At 34.0% G+C, this 17,565-nt stretch overlaps 2 protein-coding genes across 2 annotated transcripts in view; both read right to left on the bottom strand.

The window, feature by feature from the left end:
- The window catches only part of LOC137614641 (doublesex- and mab-3-related transcription factor A2-like), a 390,991-nt gene that overhangs the window by 362,645 nt on the left and 10,781 nt on the right, over nucleotides 1–17,565 (bottom strand). The window lies entirely within an intron of this gene.
- LOC137615491 (DBH-like monooxygenase protein 1) overlaps nucleotides 1–17,565 on the bottom strand; it is a 78,572-nt gene that overhangs the window by 54,123 nt on the left and 6,884 nt on the right. The gene's annotated exons all lie outside the window — the stretch shown is intronic.

Here is a 17,565-nt window from a genome sequence, read left to right as displayed (position 1 = left end):
TTTTTACTTCTTGTATTAATTATTTATTTATTTACTTATATCTTTGGAACGCCTCACTGCATACACTAGATCTCTTCCCAGTTCTTTTCCTTCTCTTAATTTTTCATATCCTCCTCCTGTTCTTTCTTCTTCTTCTTAAGGGAACCACCTACTTCTTTTCCTCCTCTTAGTTCTTCACCTCCTCCCCTCCTACCCCTCCTCTGTCTTCTTACTCTTCTTCTTCATAAGTATGTATCTGGGAAATGGGCCTTTAGGGCAGGGAGATGGGAGGTGGTGTGTGTGTGTGTGGGGGGGGGGGGGGCGTGGTGACAGTGATGCGCCTCAACTGTTGCCGGTAATTGATCTAACCCTTGAAACTTGTACACGTCAACCGCAACAGTCGCTCGAGAGCCGCCACGGAAGGGTTGTTTGGTTGGTTTGCGTCGAGGGTAGAGAGAGAGAGAGAGAGAGAGAGAGAGAGAGAGAGAGAGAGAGAGAGAGAGAGAGAGAGAATTCTAAAGGAATGAAACAGAATTCAGATGAACTAATAACAGAGAACGAGATATACTGATATATATATATATATATATATATATATATATATATATATATATATATATATATATGTATATCTATATATATATATATATATATATATATATATATATATATATATATATATATATATATTATATATATACAGTATATATATGTGTGTGTATATATACAGTATATATATATATATATATATATATATATATATATATATATATATATATATATATATATATATATATATATATATATATGTGTGTGTGTGTGTGTATATATATAATATATATATGTATATATAAATATATATATATATATATATATATATATATATATATATATATATATATATATATATATATCCTAGTTGGTAAACATTCACAAACATATAAGAACAAAATGATAGACATTTGATAAAAAAAACATAATTTCAGAACTGCAACAAACACACCAAATGGAAAAAAGAGAAGGTAAAATATTTTCCTACCTGAGGTTTGTAAGTTAAAACAGGAGTCTTTAACACCTGCGAATGTAGTTCGCGAAAGTATTTTTGTCCCGTTTGAACCTCTGCTCTGCCTCGTGCCTCGGGTTGGCAAGAGTTTGTTTAGCCAGAGACTGAGTAAAATTCTTGTTATATAATTATGTAAATGCATATATGTGTTTGAGCACTTTTGCTCTCACGCGTACAGTATATAAGCATGCGAGTCTGTAATTAAGAACGACCAGTCAATCAATCAGTTAATATAAATAAATAGATGAATATATATATATATATATATATATATATATATATATATATATATATATATATATATATATATATATATATATATATATGCATATACATGCACGTGTAATATTGAATTTTTTTTCAATATCATATATATATATATATATATATATATATATATATATATATATATATATATATATATATATATATGATCATCAGAAGGATAGGGCCTTTACTTTGATTTTCAATAAGTCTTAAGGAGTGAAGTTGCATGTCCTATGCCCTTTTCTTGACCATATGCTAAGTGGTAGACGCCAAGCCGGAATTCAATGCGATAAGATTTGCTTCGTGGCATGAAAAATATAGGATAACTGGAGTGTAATTTTAAATTATCATGATTGCTAACATCATTCAACGAGATATGATGAGTTAATGCGAAATCGCGACTTAAATCTGTAGGTAATTCTCTAATCCGAAATCACGACTTAAATACTGTAGGTAATTCTGGAAAAGAAAACAATTTTGATAACGAAATTCTCGAGATATATAATTTATATAAAAGCGCAATATAAAAACAATAGTATAGATGTACCATTTTAAAAATCAATGAAATAACAAATCAAATTGGAGAGTTGAATGGAAAATGTAATAAGTTGAATGACCCCACGGACCAACCCCAACTGCCACTTGAACAACCCTCATCTGAGCCCACGCCCACCTCGGAACCACAAAACACCCGCTCTAGCCTGCCTGCTACAGGGCCAAGGATCGTTACGAAGCAAACGCCAGTTTTGGATTCCACCACCTCCCCCTCCCTATCGCTAGACAGAAGAGATTCAAGAGAAGTACCATCCCCTCCTACCTCTCCCCCCTCCCCCCCTGCAACTGACTCATATGCCAGGGCGCTAATGTCAAAGGCCCAAGACGACAACGAGGGATGGCAGACCTCCCAGCGAAAGACAAAGTTCCGACCTGACCGTAACCGCAAACAGGTCAACCAGCATTCATCCGGGTATATCCCCCTCCACCTCCGCCCAAAGAGATGCCACGTCGTTGTCCACAACCTGCATTCCTCAGTGACTGAAGATGCCATTAGGCTCCGGGTTAGGGATATAACAGGATCAGACCCCCTCATTCTTCATAGCCTCAAGTGTAAGACAGTAGGTCAAGTTGCATACAGGGTTTCCTGTTTATTCCATCATCTAGAGCTCTTGGTAGGCGAAAGCTTTGGCCCAGGAGCATATGTGTCCTTTTATGATCATAAAAGAGATCGCCCTCCCCCAGCGACCCTAGTCCCCCGAAGTCACCTACGACAATCAGCCTCCACCGTCAACGCCCCAGCACCAACCACTCCCACGCCCCCTGAGATTTCTGCTCTTATCTCCAAAGGTCGACGAAATTCATGGAGTCATTAAGTATTTTATCTTGGAACATATACGGGATCAAGCGGAATTTACCTGTCCTTAATGAGTTCTGCAATGATTTCCGTGGCATTATTTCACTGCAAGAAACCTTACTCCTCCCCCATGACCTGGCTATCAGTGATTCGGTTCATGTTGATTATAACAGTTTCTCTATCTCGTCGATGGTTACTCACGACTACATCATTCAAGGTCGTCCGAAAGGAGGTCTCTCATTTCTATGGCATAGATCACTGGACAAGTGCGTGAAACCAGTGACGTATCAAACTGACAGACTTCTCGGCCTGCAAGTAACGATCGAAGGTAAAACCATATTAGTGATTAATGCATACTTCCCCTGGGAGTGCCAGTCAAACTTTGATCAGTATTGTATATTACTAGGAGAAGTCCAAGGTATTATTAATGATACCACCGCTGACCATGTGTGCATAATAGGAGACTTTAATGCGCACCCATCCAGACTTTTCTATAATGAATTACAGCGTCTCTGTTCTCAACAATCTCTTCAAATTAGCGATGTTGCCCTACTGCCTCCTTCGTCTTTTACGTACATGCAAAACAGAAATAATATGCCCATCACATCCTGGCTTGATCATTGTATTACCACTGACCGCCTGCATAGCTCTATCACTGAATGTATTATACGATACGATCTTTCGTCTGCATTCGATCACATACCCATACAGATCACATTTCACACACCCTCCCTCCCGGCGGTACCCATCCAAAGGGAGAGGCTACCTTCCATCTCATGGGATTTCTCCAACCTCCAAAAATCCACTGCATTCAAACGCTTATCTGAAAGTAATCTCCGCTCGATAATCCAACCTGCTGAAGCCCTGCTCTGCAATAATCCTAATTGCCGCAACGAACAGCATAAAACAAAACTGAAGGAATTCTACGTAAATATCATAAATGCCCTACGGAGCTCGGGAAGAGACACGTTTAGACTCTCTAGAGGTAACCATCGAAACATACCTGGTTGGAATGACTTAGTTAAAGACCTCTATGCACACTCTCGAGAAATGTTCCTTCTTTGGAGGAACGATGGTAGCCAGAGAGAAGGTCCCCTCGCTCTTCAGATGAGACAAGCGAGAGCACAGTTCAAACTTGCTCTCCGTCAATGTCGCAGCAACGAAAATCAGCTACGAGCCGATGCACTGTCCAGAAAATTGACCAACCATGACTTCCCCCATCTTTGGAAAGATATTAATTCACTAAACCCAAAGTCAAACAAATTATCCCAAAGAGTAGGGGATGCAATTGGCGAAGAATCCATCGCAAGAATGTGGGGGGATCACTTCAGTACCATCCTAAATTGTATAAATGACCAAGATACCCGAAATGAAGTGGATACTCTCATCAATGTCAATATGGATTTTCAATATAGTGACCGTATCTCCCCGAGTGACGTGTGCGAGGCTATCAAGAAATTACCTAGTAACAAGGCTCCCGGCTGCGATGGCCTTCCTGCCGAGGCTTTCAAATTCTGCCACCCTATAATTTATATCCTATTTTCTGCACTATTTAATGCCTGTATATTACACCAATATCTCCCCGAAACCCTGCTACTTGTCCACTTAATACCTCTCATAAAAAACAAACTGAAGGATGCCAGTGACCCAGGAAACTACCGCCCCATCGCCATTACAACAATTTCATCGAAAATATTTGAATCACTTCTGTTCCGTCGCCTTGCACCATTTCTCCACACCGCAGACAATCAATTTGGTTTTAAGACTAACCACTCGACTGACACCTGTATATATATTTTAAAGGAGTTATTGAATTTCTATATATCCTCGGCCTCCCCTGTCTACTTATGTTTTGTAGACGTGCGGAAGGCATTTGACAGAGTAAACTATCTGAAGCTCTTTTTGAAACTACGCAAAAGGGGAACTCCTCTATATCTCATCGGTATATTATACTGTTGGTTCACAACACAACAGTTCTGTGTCAAATGGGGCAATGTCCTGTCCCAGCAATTCGGCTCATCTAACGGTCTCAGGCAAGGAGGCATCCTCTCACCATACTTATTTAATGTTTACACAGACGACTTAAATATCAGACTGAATTCACTTCCCATTGGTTGTACAGTTAATGGCTTTACCATAAATAACCTTTGCTACGCTGACGATATGGTCCTCATCTCCCCCTCTGCTCAAGGCTTACAATGTCTCATCAATACTTGCAACGCATACGCTATTGAACATGACATAATCTATAACGAATCGAAGACACAGTGCATGTCTGTCCTTCCTAGATCGCTCCGTTTCGTAGAAGATCCACATATTTACCTTCAAAACCATCAGCTAGAATTTGTCAATGATTTTCCTTACCTAGGTCACATCATTACGAAAGATTTAAAGGACACATCTGACATTGAAAACAGGCGACGAAAACTGTGTTGTCTAGGGAACATGGTAACGAGAAGATTTGCCTTCTGCCGCCAAGATATCAAAAAACTCCTATTTCAAACCTACTGCTATAACGTATACGGCTGCTCGCTATGGGCAAACTATACGCGAGAATCGATGAGACGTATCACAGTCATACACAATGATATCCTAAGGCGCCTCACCAATACCCCGAGGGCACCATTCAGCTTCAGCGATGTTTGTTGAAAATAGTCTGGATAACCTGAAAACCATCATTCGTCGCTCTATAGTAAGTCTCACCTCCCGCCTACGATCTAGTGAAAATCCCCTAATTCAAAATGTGCTTGTAAGTGCAGCGAGAATAAAATCCAAAATGTGGAAAACCTGGAATACGGAAGCGTCAGTACATTGAATTGTATTCACTAATATTTGATAGTGTGGCTATGCCAAATCCTCATCACTAATAACTTTGGTATGATTCCCAGTATTGTTATGATAACGTGTTTATTATGTTACATCTTTGTTGTCTGGATGTCCTGTATTTCCTTCACACCCCTGCTCAGTGACTAGTTTTTTTTTCCTCCCCAGTGTTCTTTCATTTTCAAGCAATTTCTGTTCCAACATATCATTGTCATCTCCATTTTTTTTTTTCTCTCTCTCCCGCTCTTTTTGTTTGCTAATATGTATGGTATCATCATTGCTAAGCATTAATTCTAATGTGACTTTGTTACCCAAACCTTAGATCTCTGTGGTCAACCTGCTAATTGATGTTTATAATATATCACTGATTTATTGCATTTCTCATCTTTTTTTTTTTTTTTTTTTTTTTGTACCGATGTCAAAAGTGTAAGATCACTGTACCCTTATTGTAACTCTGTATATGGCTTCTGCTGAAATAAAGATTATTATTATTATTATTATTATTATTATAATACGCTCTGCCCCACCTCCAACCGTCACCCCCCCCCCCCCACACACACACACAAACGCTCGGCCGTCACTGGGTATCTTAATCATAGAATGATACGGAGTTGACCCTTTGGCAACTTTTGTGTGAATGGAATCCTGATCTTGATATACCTAGAAATCTGTGCCATTTCAGTGCTTTTCAAAGGTGCGGAAAACCCCAGTCACAATGTCGGTCGTTTCTGCTGCTTATAGCGTTCCCACTCGTTTCTCCATTCTTGAGAGAGAGAGAGAGAGAGAGAGAGAGAGAGAGAGAGAGAAGGACCAACATTGAGTATATAAATTCAAGAAGGTCCCTTCACTTATTTCTATTTGAGATTCACTACTATTCAAAATCGCGGAGCGTCTGTGATTCGCTTTCATGGCTCCGACGTATCCATGTTAGCACACAAAGTGAGAGATAAGATGGGAATTCCCCCCTCCTCCCCCCTCTCCCCTTCCACTCTCCCCCATCCACTCTCACTCTCCCCTCCCTCTGTTCTATCTTCGTCTCTTCCCCCCTTCTCTAATCCATACGCGATAACACCCTCCTCCCCCATCTGTCAACTACCCTCACCCCCCCCCCCCTCTTCAATCTCTGGATTACCTCCATTCACTTTATTGTATACAACGTGCATATCATTTAAACTCGTAGGCCAGACACATATTAAGCTCATGTAGGTATAATCTATCTCATTATATACAAGTGCACACTCATGTGTCCTTACTACGTATTATATATATATATATATATATGTGTGTGTGTGTGTGTATATATATACATATATATATATATATATATATATATAAATATATGTATATAAATACATATGTATGTTTATATATGTGTGTATATATATATACTGTATATATGTATATATACATGTATATATATATATATATATATATGTGTGTGTGTGTGTGTGTGTGAGTGTTTGTAAAATTGCGGAAGAGAATATTTTTTCTAATTGCATTATTCAGTCAGACAAAATGGATATGTTTCTACTGCTTTGATATCTTCCCCATATTTAGAAATATTGTAGAATACACACATATACATACACACATATTTTATATATATATATATATATATATCTGTATGTGTGTACATGTATTTATATAAATAGATACATATAAATGTAGATATCCTTGGATTAACTCATATTTAAATAATCGTATTAATACATGTGGTTGATTATGAAGTGGAAGGCTATTATGTGATTAGGCATACTGTATATATATACTATATATCTACACACACACACATATATATATATATAATGTGTGTGTGTTTGTGTATTGTAAAATTATTTATAGATATGGTAAAGACTATAAAGTAATAGAAACATATCCATTTTAATTATATTAATGACCTATTTAAAAGATTTTCATCCACTTCCGCATTTTGTATGTAAAATATTACTGTAATGTTTCTGCGCTCAGTGGAGTCTGAAATTAAGCGCTCATCCCTAAGCATCCGATTATAATTTTTTTTTTTTTGTCTAAATACTTAGCATAAAACAAACATTATAATGATTATGAAATTCTACTAGCTGCTCGAGAGTATGTTGCTTAACTTCAAAAGGAGGACATACTCTTCCTACGTGTGATAGAGGTAACATCGTCATGTCACTTAGTAGTTTAATGTTATTTAGGAAACACGGAAGAAGGTAAGAAGTTCCGGGCATTCTAAAGCAACTGGAGTCCGCCTCATAAAAGTATCAGGACTAAATTTATTACAATTGCAATTTTTGATTTTGCCTTTTGTGATAAAATTCAGGTTATTCCCAATGTAAGTGCCAATATTTTGAACACGAGAATGACATAAATATATTGAATTCTTTTTTTAGCTTCTCTATCCTGCTTTCCGGCTAGAATTGCATATGTATAAAATAATCTCTCTCTCTCTCTCTCTCTCTCTCTCTCTCTCTCTCTCGTCCGACAAGTGATGGAAACAAAGTAAATCTTTCCAAGAGTCCGACTCCTCCCAATAGCCGTTGACCAACCACCCGAAAGTAGATAAAATTGTTGCTGCAATTTCGACTCTTGCGCGGCCAATGTCGTAAGGGTTGATATCTTGTAAGCGATACAAGGCGGGGGTGACCCTAATAGCCTATTTCCAGTGGTGCTGGGGAGAGAGAGAGAGAGAGAGAGAGAGAGAGAGAGGGGGGGGGGGTGTCGTCAAATTTTGTTTGTTTATCATCAAGTTTGTTTTACAAATCCTTAACTTGAATATTTTTTCGTTGATTTTGCACATCAAAATTGTTAAGTTTCCATACCCCTAACTGAGAGAGAGAGAGAGAGAGAGAGAGAGAGAGAGAGAGAGAGACTTCTAGTGGTTGGAGTAACAAAATTTTCAGTTACTACTGGGAAAGTTATATAGATATTCCGGATTCAGGAACTTGAATAGGTGGTCACTCTCGCAGCATTTGATAAGGAAATTGTTTCATGTGTTGGGTTTTTGGCCACATTTCACCAGCCAGCCGACGAGGGTCTATGTCTGTCTGTCTGTATGTAGGTCTGTCAGTTCGTGTGTTCGTCGGTTGTTGTCCTTAGCTTGTTTATTTAAATAAGTTTTTTTTTTTTTTTTTTTTTTTTACAGAAGTCCTCAGTTATTTTGGATAGTAATTATTATCTTTTCACCATCTTTTAATAGATTTGTTATGGAAAATTTATATATATATATATATATATATATATATATATTGTCTTTGTGAAGGTGCCCTGCAATCGGAAGTTTTAGTAAAATTGAAGATTCGCAAGAAAATGTTATGATAATTTTTCTTTGAATAAAAATATTATTGTTACTTGAAGAGAAAAATGTCATTCTATGAACACAAGGGGAGATAAAAAGTTCCGGAGTAGCAGCAGAGTTGTATCTTGAATAAATAAAATCTAGAATACTGGGAACAAAAGGGAAGTTATTAAAGGTCAGGATTTGAAATAAACTTGAGAAATATATTACTAAGATGATCTCAATAACTTAATAGGAATATTATAATGTACAAATGTTAAAATCTAGCAAATAGTTTTCTCAGATCTTTACATTTAGAAAAAAAAACTATATTGATTGATTGCCCTAAATAACCGATCATTAGGTTACGAAAGAAGAGTGCGAAGCAGGGCAATAAATCAGAGAGAATGGTCAAGAAGGATAAGGAGATGGAGAAGAGGAGGAATGAAGGAAGGGAAAGGAAGAGAAGGTGAGGAAAACTTGTGTTTAAAGGGTCCTTTCTTTTCATAAGCCTTTGTTTATCGGCAAAATTAATGACTCTGCTGATTAGAAATTTCCACATTCTTTGTTTGGCGTCGCTTGTACGACCTCCCTCAACCGCCCCAACTTGGCCGCAAAATGGAGTTGCTAGTTTGATGGAACAAAACCCGCAGGTGTTAAAAAGACCTCCAGAATACTGTCAAAGACTCCAACTCTTTTTGTTGTTTTTTTTTTCAACTCGTTCCCGCTTGATCACTTGCTTTTGGTTGGGGGAGGGGGAGGAGGAGGGGAAGGGAGGGGTTTGTTGGAGGGTTAACAAGATCCCTTTTTAGCATTTCTCTCTCTCTCTCTCTCTCTCTCTCTCTCTCTCTCTCTCTATATATATATATATGTGTGTGTGTGTGTGCGGTATATTCATGTAAATATATATATATATTATATATATATATATATATACACATACATATATACACGTATACACACACATATATATATGTATATATATATATATATATATGTGTGTGTATGTATATATATATATATATATATATATTTATATATACATATAATATTCACTAAATTTGCAAATGAATATTTCTCTCTCTCTCTCTCTCTCTCTCTCTCTCTCTCTCTCTCTTATTTTTAAGCCGTAGAAGTACTAACTGGGCGATTATGTGTCGAATTGAATTCCCCTCCCTCCCACAAAAAAATATGAAATAAAAATTCGGAAAAAAATTGTATTCAGTCCCTTTTGATTTATATATTACGGTGTTCATATTCTTGTATCGTCATTTTTCACATTCCGAGAACTGCACGATATTTTACATTCTTAGAGTTTAATGGGCATAGCTCGCTATTCATACATTTTAATATTTTCTTTTTTAACCTTCTGGGACACACACACAAGACTTTTGGGAAAAAAATCGCCATCCGTCATTTTGGATTTATTCTGGTTGATTTGCCCCGAAGATTTTTTTTTCATTTTTTTGCTGAAGTCTAGTTGCAATATATGTTTTGGCTAGAATCAAATTAAGCTCCTGGTTTTTTCTGTGCTTTCTTTTCTCTTAAAAAGGGAGGAGGAGGAGGAGGAGGAGGAGGAGGAGGAGGAGGAGGAGGAGGAGGAGGAGGAGGAGGAGGAGGAGGAGGAGGAGGAGGATATTTGACTTCATGTTCTTTTTATTTCTCTCTCTCACTCTCTTTTGTGACATTGTATTTCGTCGGAGCCGTTTTCCAATGTCATCATTAACCGTGTCTTTGGATGCACGTCGGGTCCGGCTCTTCAGCGGAGGAATTTTTTCTAAGCGATTGTACAGTATGTTCGAAGTATTCCTTGTTATTAAGAGAAAGGGAAAAATAACGCAACGACGAGTACCTTTTGAAGTTTTATCAATTACTGTGTGTATATATATATGCAGGGGATAGGTTGATAACGAGGGGAAGGGGGAAGGTGGGTACCTGAGGGGGAGCGGTGTTCCGATGGAAAAATTATTCCAGTCGATTGAATGCAATCTGCAACATTCGGTTACCGGCAGTTCTCGATATTATAATATTTTTGTTTCGTGTCACTGAGTTTCTAAATTAGCACAACTTAGCGATTTTCTCGTTCTGCGGTTTGTAAGCTATTCGTTACAGGAAGGTTTCTTCTGGGGGATAGATTTTTCAAGGTAAGAGTTTGATAGTTGCTTATACAATATTGATGTAACAGTTTACTGACGCATAAATTATTTCTTCAAAAATTTCTATTGCTTAAACCGATTTACGTAATTGATGTATGTTTGCATGTTTGTTATACAGATGTGTTAAGGTATGCTCATTATATAATAGATGCGTTAGTATACCCAAGTTCGTAACAAATTGTATATTTGTAATTGTGTAAGTTCGTTATGCAATGAGAGTATATCATTGTGTTCTTTATCCTATGGTTGCAAGTTGTGGGTGTGTTCCTTACACAGTGGTTGCACGTTCTTTCCACATTGTTTGTGTATTAATATAAGTGTTTATTCCATAATTAAACATTGAATATACTTATGCATATTTGGTTACAAGTAAGTTACTCTATCGTATATCCTTATATATATCTTTTATATTTGAAATATCTGTAATTTGTGTGCTTTCCTATCTTCAAATCTCTATACATTATTCGTACCTAGACTGATTTGCATAAAGCTCATTTATACCTCCTTCAGTTTAGCTCTAATAAAATATCACTTTTAATCATCTGTTATCCCTTTATATAAACCGTAATTTGCCGATGCCTTCAGAATTAGGTGATCAGGCTATTCTACTGTAATTCTTATATTTGCAAATCGGAAGACTATAATAGTATGAAATAAAATGGGAAATAACTTGAGTATGTGATGTGCGTGACTTATTAAAATATGAAAAATACATATAAGGGAAATAAAGCTTGATGGATATGGCTTTAGGCTTTTGGCAAACGCTATGAATTTTATAGTAGCGAATAAAATCTTTGCTGCGTAGAAATGTTATTGTTATTGTTAATATTATTATTATTATTATTATTATTATTATTATTATTATTATTATTATTATTATTAGTGAATATATCGTCTGTGATGCGTAGATATGTTAGTATATATTATTATTATTATTATTATTATTATTATTATTATTATTATGTACTTGATATGAAAGAAAAAAATAGTAAGAGTAAATGATATAAACAGTCTATGAAGTATTATAGGAAATTATTAGTGAATAAAGAGAAAATTAAAAAAAATATTAAATTAGATAAAATCAATCAAATATTTGCTAAAAACATCCCAGTTTTAAAAATATAAGATTACTAAATTTGGTAGAAATACTATAGGGTAATAAAAGTAATAAATAAATTACCTTATTAAGGGTTATTTGAAAATATAAGTATTAAGTCTGGACAGTACATTTCCAATATCTATTTCCTTCAAATGATTTATCCGATTGTTAAGGAATTGAAAATATCTAACTTTTTAGGTTTCATCTATTTACGCCCACCGAAATAGAATAAAGAAATAAATAAGAATAAATGTTTTAACAGTTATTTAATTATATAAAAATATACTTTCAAATGATTCAATCAGCAGGAAATTAAAATTACTGGGTTAAACAAATAGAGAAATATATCATTACTAAAAAGGCAATTATCATTATATTCTAAAAAAAAAATCCATCATTGATATTTGTTGGTTTGACAGGGCCTAATTGATAGAGTGAAAAATCAACACTTATTTTCCTCCTCTCGATTCCTTCCAAGTTATTAACGTGAATAACTTCTAAGGTTTGCCGGCAAAACCCTCAAGTTATCCCCTCAGACTTAATATTGTCACATTAATTAATTTATTATGGCGGTTACAGTGGCAAGAACACGCGAATTGCCACTTATTGACCGGAGAGCATAAGGGTTATAATCGCTTCTTGGCAGAGGGGGAACGGCTAATGAGCGCTACAGTAGCCTCGCTTAAGATTGTCAAGTTGTGGTAAGGCATCTGGATAAATATTTAATAGTCTGATGAATAATGGTACTTGAAACTAGGATTGTCTATAATAGGAAGCTTTTATAAAACGAATTATTACAAATTATAAGGTTTTGAAATATGAGGAAAAGCGCATTCGTAAAATTCGTTAATATCAAATTTTGAAAAAAAAAAAAAAATAATAATAATAATAATATGTGAAGCAACAACTAAGCTTAAAAATGTCTAAATAATAAAAAAGAAGAAATTATAAGTATTTCAATAATATATTAAAGTTATTTAGAAATAAAATGAAAATTAAAACGGAATAAAATAAATCTTACAAATTCAAAAAATTAAAAAGACGATAAAAAAAATTCAGAAATTCAGATTATGGGTTATATTGGACAAATTCGCCTACTTCTTGCCTACCTCTGCAACGCTTTATCCAGCGTTCACTGTAAAGTGTCAAACGAAAGGATAGAGTGTTAGGAAGTTTCTGTTCAAAGTACGAATAAGGAAGAGGTTGTTATAGTGTGGCCGGTTTTTCCCCTTTCTTCACTTTGAAGGTGGGGAAAGGAGTGAGGAATTCTTGAGGATTCCTTCAAAGTTACTTTGGGGGTTGATATACATCGGCCTTCTCGTTTCTAGAGAGAGAGAGAGAGAGAGAGAGAGAGAGAGAGAGAGAGAGAGAGAGGAGAGAGAGGTATTATTATTATTATTATTATTGAAAACTTGTCTAAATTTCTTTTAAACCTCGGTTTTTTTATCTGCCAACACTTCGTCTGTTATTTTGTCTTTATTTTTGTCTCTCTAACTCCTAACTTTTTCAATATTGTATATTCATACATATGATTAATACCGCCAGTACGTATTTTGGCCGCTTTGGAAAAGACAATATCTTTAATTTAACAGAGTTGACTTCTTTGAAACCTCTTCTTTATAATGCTTCCCTGTGCCGAAAGATTCCACTTTTTTATATTTACACTACATTTAATGAAGTCCGTCCGTGTATTTTTTGAAGATTACATTTCCTGAATTTACGTCATGATGATGCATGCAATTTCGTCATGTTTGATGTATTTAATTTTCTCCGCTAATTTTATCCAGAAATTGATTATTGTGTTTCATAAAATCTCGTGTTAGCATATTACAAGATTAGAGACTATTAGTCTACTTATTATTTTATCTTTTTTTCGAAAATAATCTTACATTTTTACTAGATGTGATATTCATAAACATTTTTTGTTAGAGAATATTTTCAGAAATTTTCGGATTAATAAAATCCCTTTGCAATTTGTATTTTATTTTCTCTTATTTGCCTTGATTATGTATAAAGATAATTGCCTGCCATATCACATGTAAAAGAACTTTCATATCCATCAAATCACTTATTTTCGGTGTCGCCCAAAGAAGGTTCAAACTATACCGATATTGGTTCAAATGTTAATTTGCGTATTATTTATTTTATATATCAAGAGGTATTTTTATGACTCTCATGCACATCTGCATAGTATATTTTGTTTAATATTTTGAGACATCAGACCTCTGGTGTGTCATGTGAATTGAAAACGTTAACTAAATCCAAGACTTGGAGTCAATAGGCGTAGGCGGAGATGATGATGATATTTTTTCATTCATTTATTTGTTTATCATTATTTCTATTTATTTATTTCTTTGGCCATTGGCCCTAAAGCTTGTATGAAAAATCGTAAATAAATAAAATATCTTGAATGAACAGGGTCAATTATTGAGGTCCCCAGAAGCCTAGCTATATTTACACAGTGTATTTGTGTTTCACGTGCTCTATATATTTCAATATATATATATATATATATATATATATATATATATATATATATATATATATATATATATATATGTATATATATACATATATATATATATATATATATATATATATATATATATATATATCGTGGCTTTACCCTTAGAGGTAGACTAGGTATTGTGCATATATATCACACGTGTCTGCGAATGTATTTATATGTGTATATATTTATTGTATGATAATATTTATGTTTAATGTTATATATACAAACATATATATACACAGTATATATATGTATATATATTTATATATATAGATAAATAGATATAGATATATGAATATATAAGTGGAAAGAGAGAGAGAGAGAGAGAGAGAGAGAGAGAGAGAGAGAGAGAGAGAGAGAGAGAGAGAGAGAGAGAGAGAGAGAGAGAGAGTGCATTGAAGCGTGCATTTCAGCTGTCTGCCATTTTCTTTTTTACCCTTTATAGCTCCAGGTGTGTTATCATACAGATTGTAAAACGGTAATACATAATTGGGCTGGAATTTGTCAGCTGTGAGGGCTTTTTCTAGAATATATTTTATATACATATGTGTAAAATAATACATATCTATTTTATTTCCGAATATGCGTAACCTTCAGATGCGAATTTAAAAAATTCTTTATAAAAATAGATGAAATTGATTATCAATAATATTATTCAGGAACATCACGAAGTATAGTATACTTTATGTATTAAAGTGCTCAAATATATATTCTTCCCCTCAAAATCATTGCAAAAAAAAAAAAAAAAAAAAAAAAACTTAAACATATCTCAATGCTATATTGCAAAGACAACGTGGCGACACCTTGATTCTCCGTTTTTCTTCTCTTGCGTCATAATTAGATAATTATAATACCGTCCCTCCTTTATTATATGATAAGTAGCATCCTTAATTATTTATTTTATTATTTAGTTATTAATTTATTTTTTTATTCCTTTATCTTGTTTTTAAGTCACTGCCGGTATTCAAAGAACAATTATCAAGTAACATCTCTCTGCATCTCTGCAATGAGTTGAAAATGAGGGGAATTGAGTGATAGGGGAAGGAGGGCTATGGGAGGCTGTGGCTATGCAAAAATCTCTAAGGGTAACTATAACACAGAGGGGAGTGAAGGAGCAAACAGAGGGTGTCAGGACAGAGAGAGAGAGAGAGAGAGAGAGAGAGAGAGAGAGAGAGAGAGAGAGAGAGAGAGAACCAGCTCAACATATGGTTTAGTAAACACACGATCGAGTGTCATGGAAGAGGAGCCTAAATAGGAGGACAACTCCCCCCTCCCCCACCCAAGGCCTATTGCGGTATGCAAGGAGTGAAGCTGAGATTCGAGAATCAATTTGATGGTTAGCAAGAATTATAAAGTTGACTTTCTTGCGGTTAAAAGTTTCTCACAAATTTGCATATGGTTTTATTTAATGCGTTTTTAAGGAATAGATATTATATGCATTGTGGAGTGTGTTGAAATGTATGAAGAGCCTTTTGAATGATGCGGAGATCCGAGAATCTGGGTAGAATTTTAAAGGTTATGATATACTGCTTAATTACAGTAAAAGTATAGTACTAGGAGCTATCTGACCCATCCTTATATACATATATATTTATATATATATATATATATATATATATATATATATATATATATATATATATATTGTATATATATATATATATATATATATATATATATATATATATATATATATATATATATATATATATATATATATATATGTATATATATATTGTATATATATATATATATATATATATATATATATATATTGTATATATATATATATATATATATATATATTGTATATATATATATATATATATATATATATATATTGTATATATATATATATATATATATATATATATATATATATATATATATATATATATATATATATATAATAAGTCAAAGAAAATTGGAACAGACCTTGAGTATCTGGTAAGAGCGGTAATAAATCTGGATGAGGAAAGTCTATTTAACCGAAAAATCATGATAAATATTATCTGGAACTCAGTCTTTGTCAGACTTCTATTATATCATATCGACAATTCATGTAAGCCTACTTTCAGATTAGTGTTTGTCAGACTGCAATTTTATCATATCGACAATTCTTGTACATTCAGTTTATTGTTTGTCAGACTGCAATTTTATCGGGTTATGAATACTCCAATTTTATCGTTTTGTCGATGGGATAAAATTCTTGGAAGAATAGTCCTGGGACAGTTTCCTTCAATAATTTTAAATGACATAGAATTATATTGATAGTAATCCTTTCTGTGTGTGTATGTGTGTGTTAGAGAGAGAGAGAGAGAGAGAGAGAGAGAGAGAGAGAGAGAGAGAGAGAGAGAGAGAGAGAGAGAGAGAGAGAGAGAGAGAATTCCAGAACACGTAGAATACGTAAACCTGAGGTTCTGTTGCATCAGTGGTTTTATCTTGTTGAGATTAGTAATCTAAGGTTATAAATATCTCAAGTTCGTCTTGGGAAATAATAATAATAATAATAATAATAATAATGATAATAATAATAATAATAATAATAATAATAATAATAATAATAATAATAATAATAATAATAATAATAATAATAATAATAATAATAATACTTCACGGACAGTAAGGTGAGAATAATGATTTTTTTTTTTTTTTTTTTTTTGCTTTCTTATCTCCCGACGTGATATTCCTGACTATATTCTTGGTATAATTTTAAACATTTGATATATTACATGGTTTGAAATAAGGAAAATAACATATAAAAAGAAGAAATTGCTAATTGAAATTTGCCGAATGAAAAAAATACTTTTACTTATCATTTAAATAGATAGTTTTCCTGTATTAAGTAATTGAAATCAACATTTTTATCGCCACCGATAAATTGTGCTTATTGGCATCTAGTTTAATGCTATTCAATACAGCGTTTACTTTGTAAAATCTATGTCTATATATGAAGAAAAAAGTATGTGTATGTAGAGTACTTAACAGTACATCGATTTGATCAGCTTATGTATAGGCCTACTTAGGGTACTCAATTTTGTGTCAATTAAGATTTT

Source organism: Palaemon carinicauda, chromosome 21, assembly GCF_036898095.1.
Source record: "Palaemon carinicauda isolate YSFRI2023 chromosome 21, ASM3689809v2, whole genome shotgun sequence".
Taxonomy (NCBI): domain Eukaryota; kingdom Metazoa; phylum Arthropoda; class Malacostraca; order Decapoda; family Palaemonidae; genus Palaemon; species Palaemon carinicauda.
This window is presented reverse-complemented; position numbering and strand designations above follow the sequence as displayed.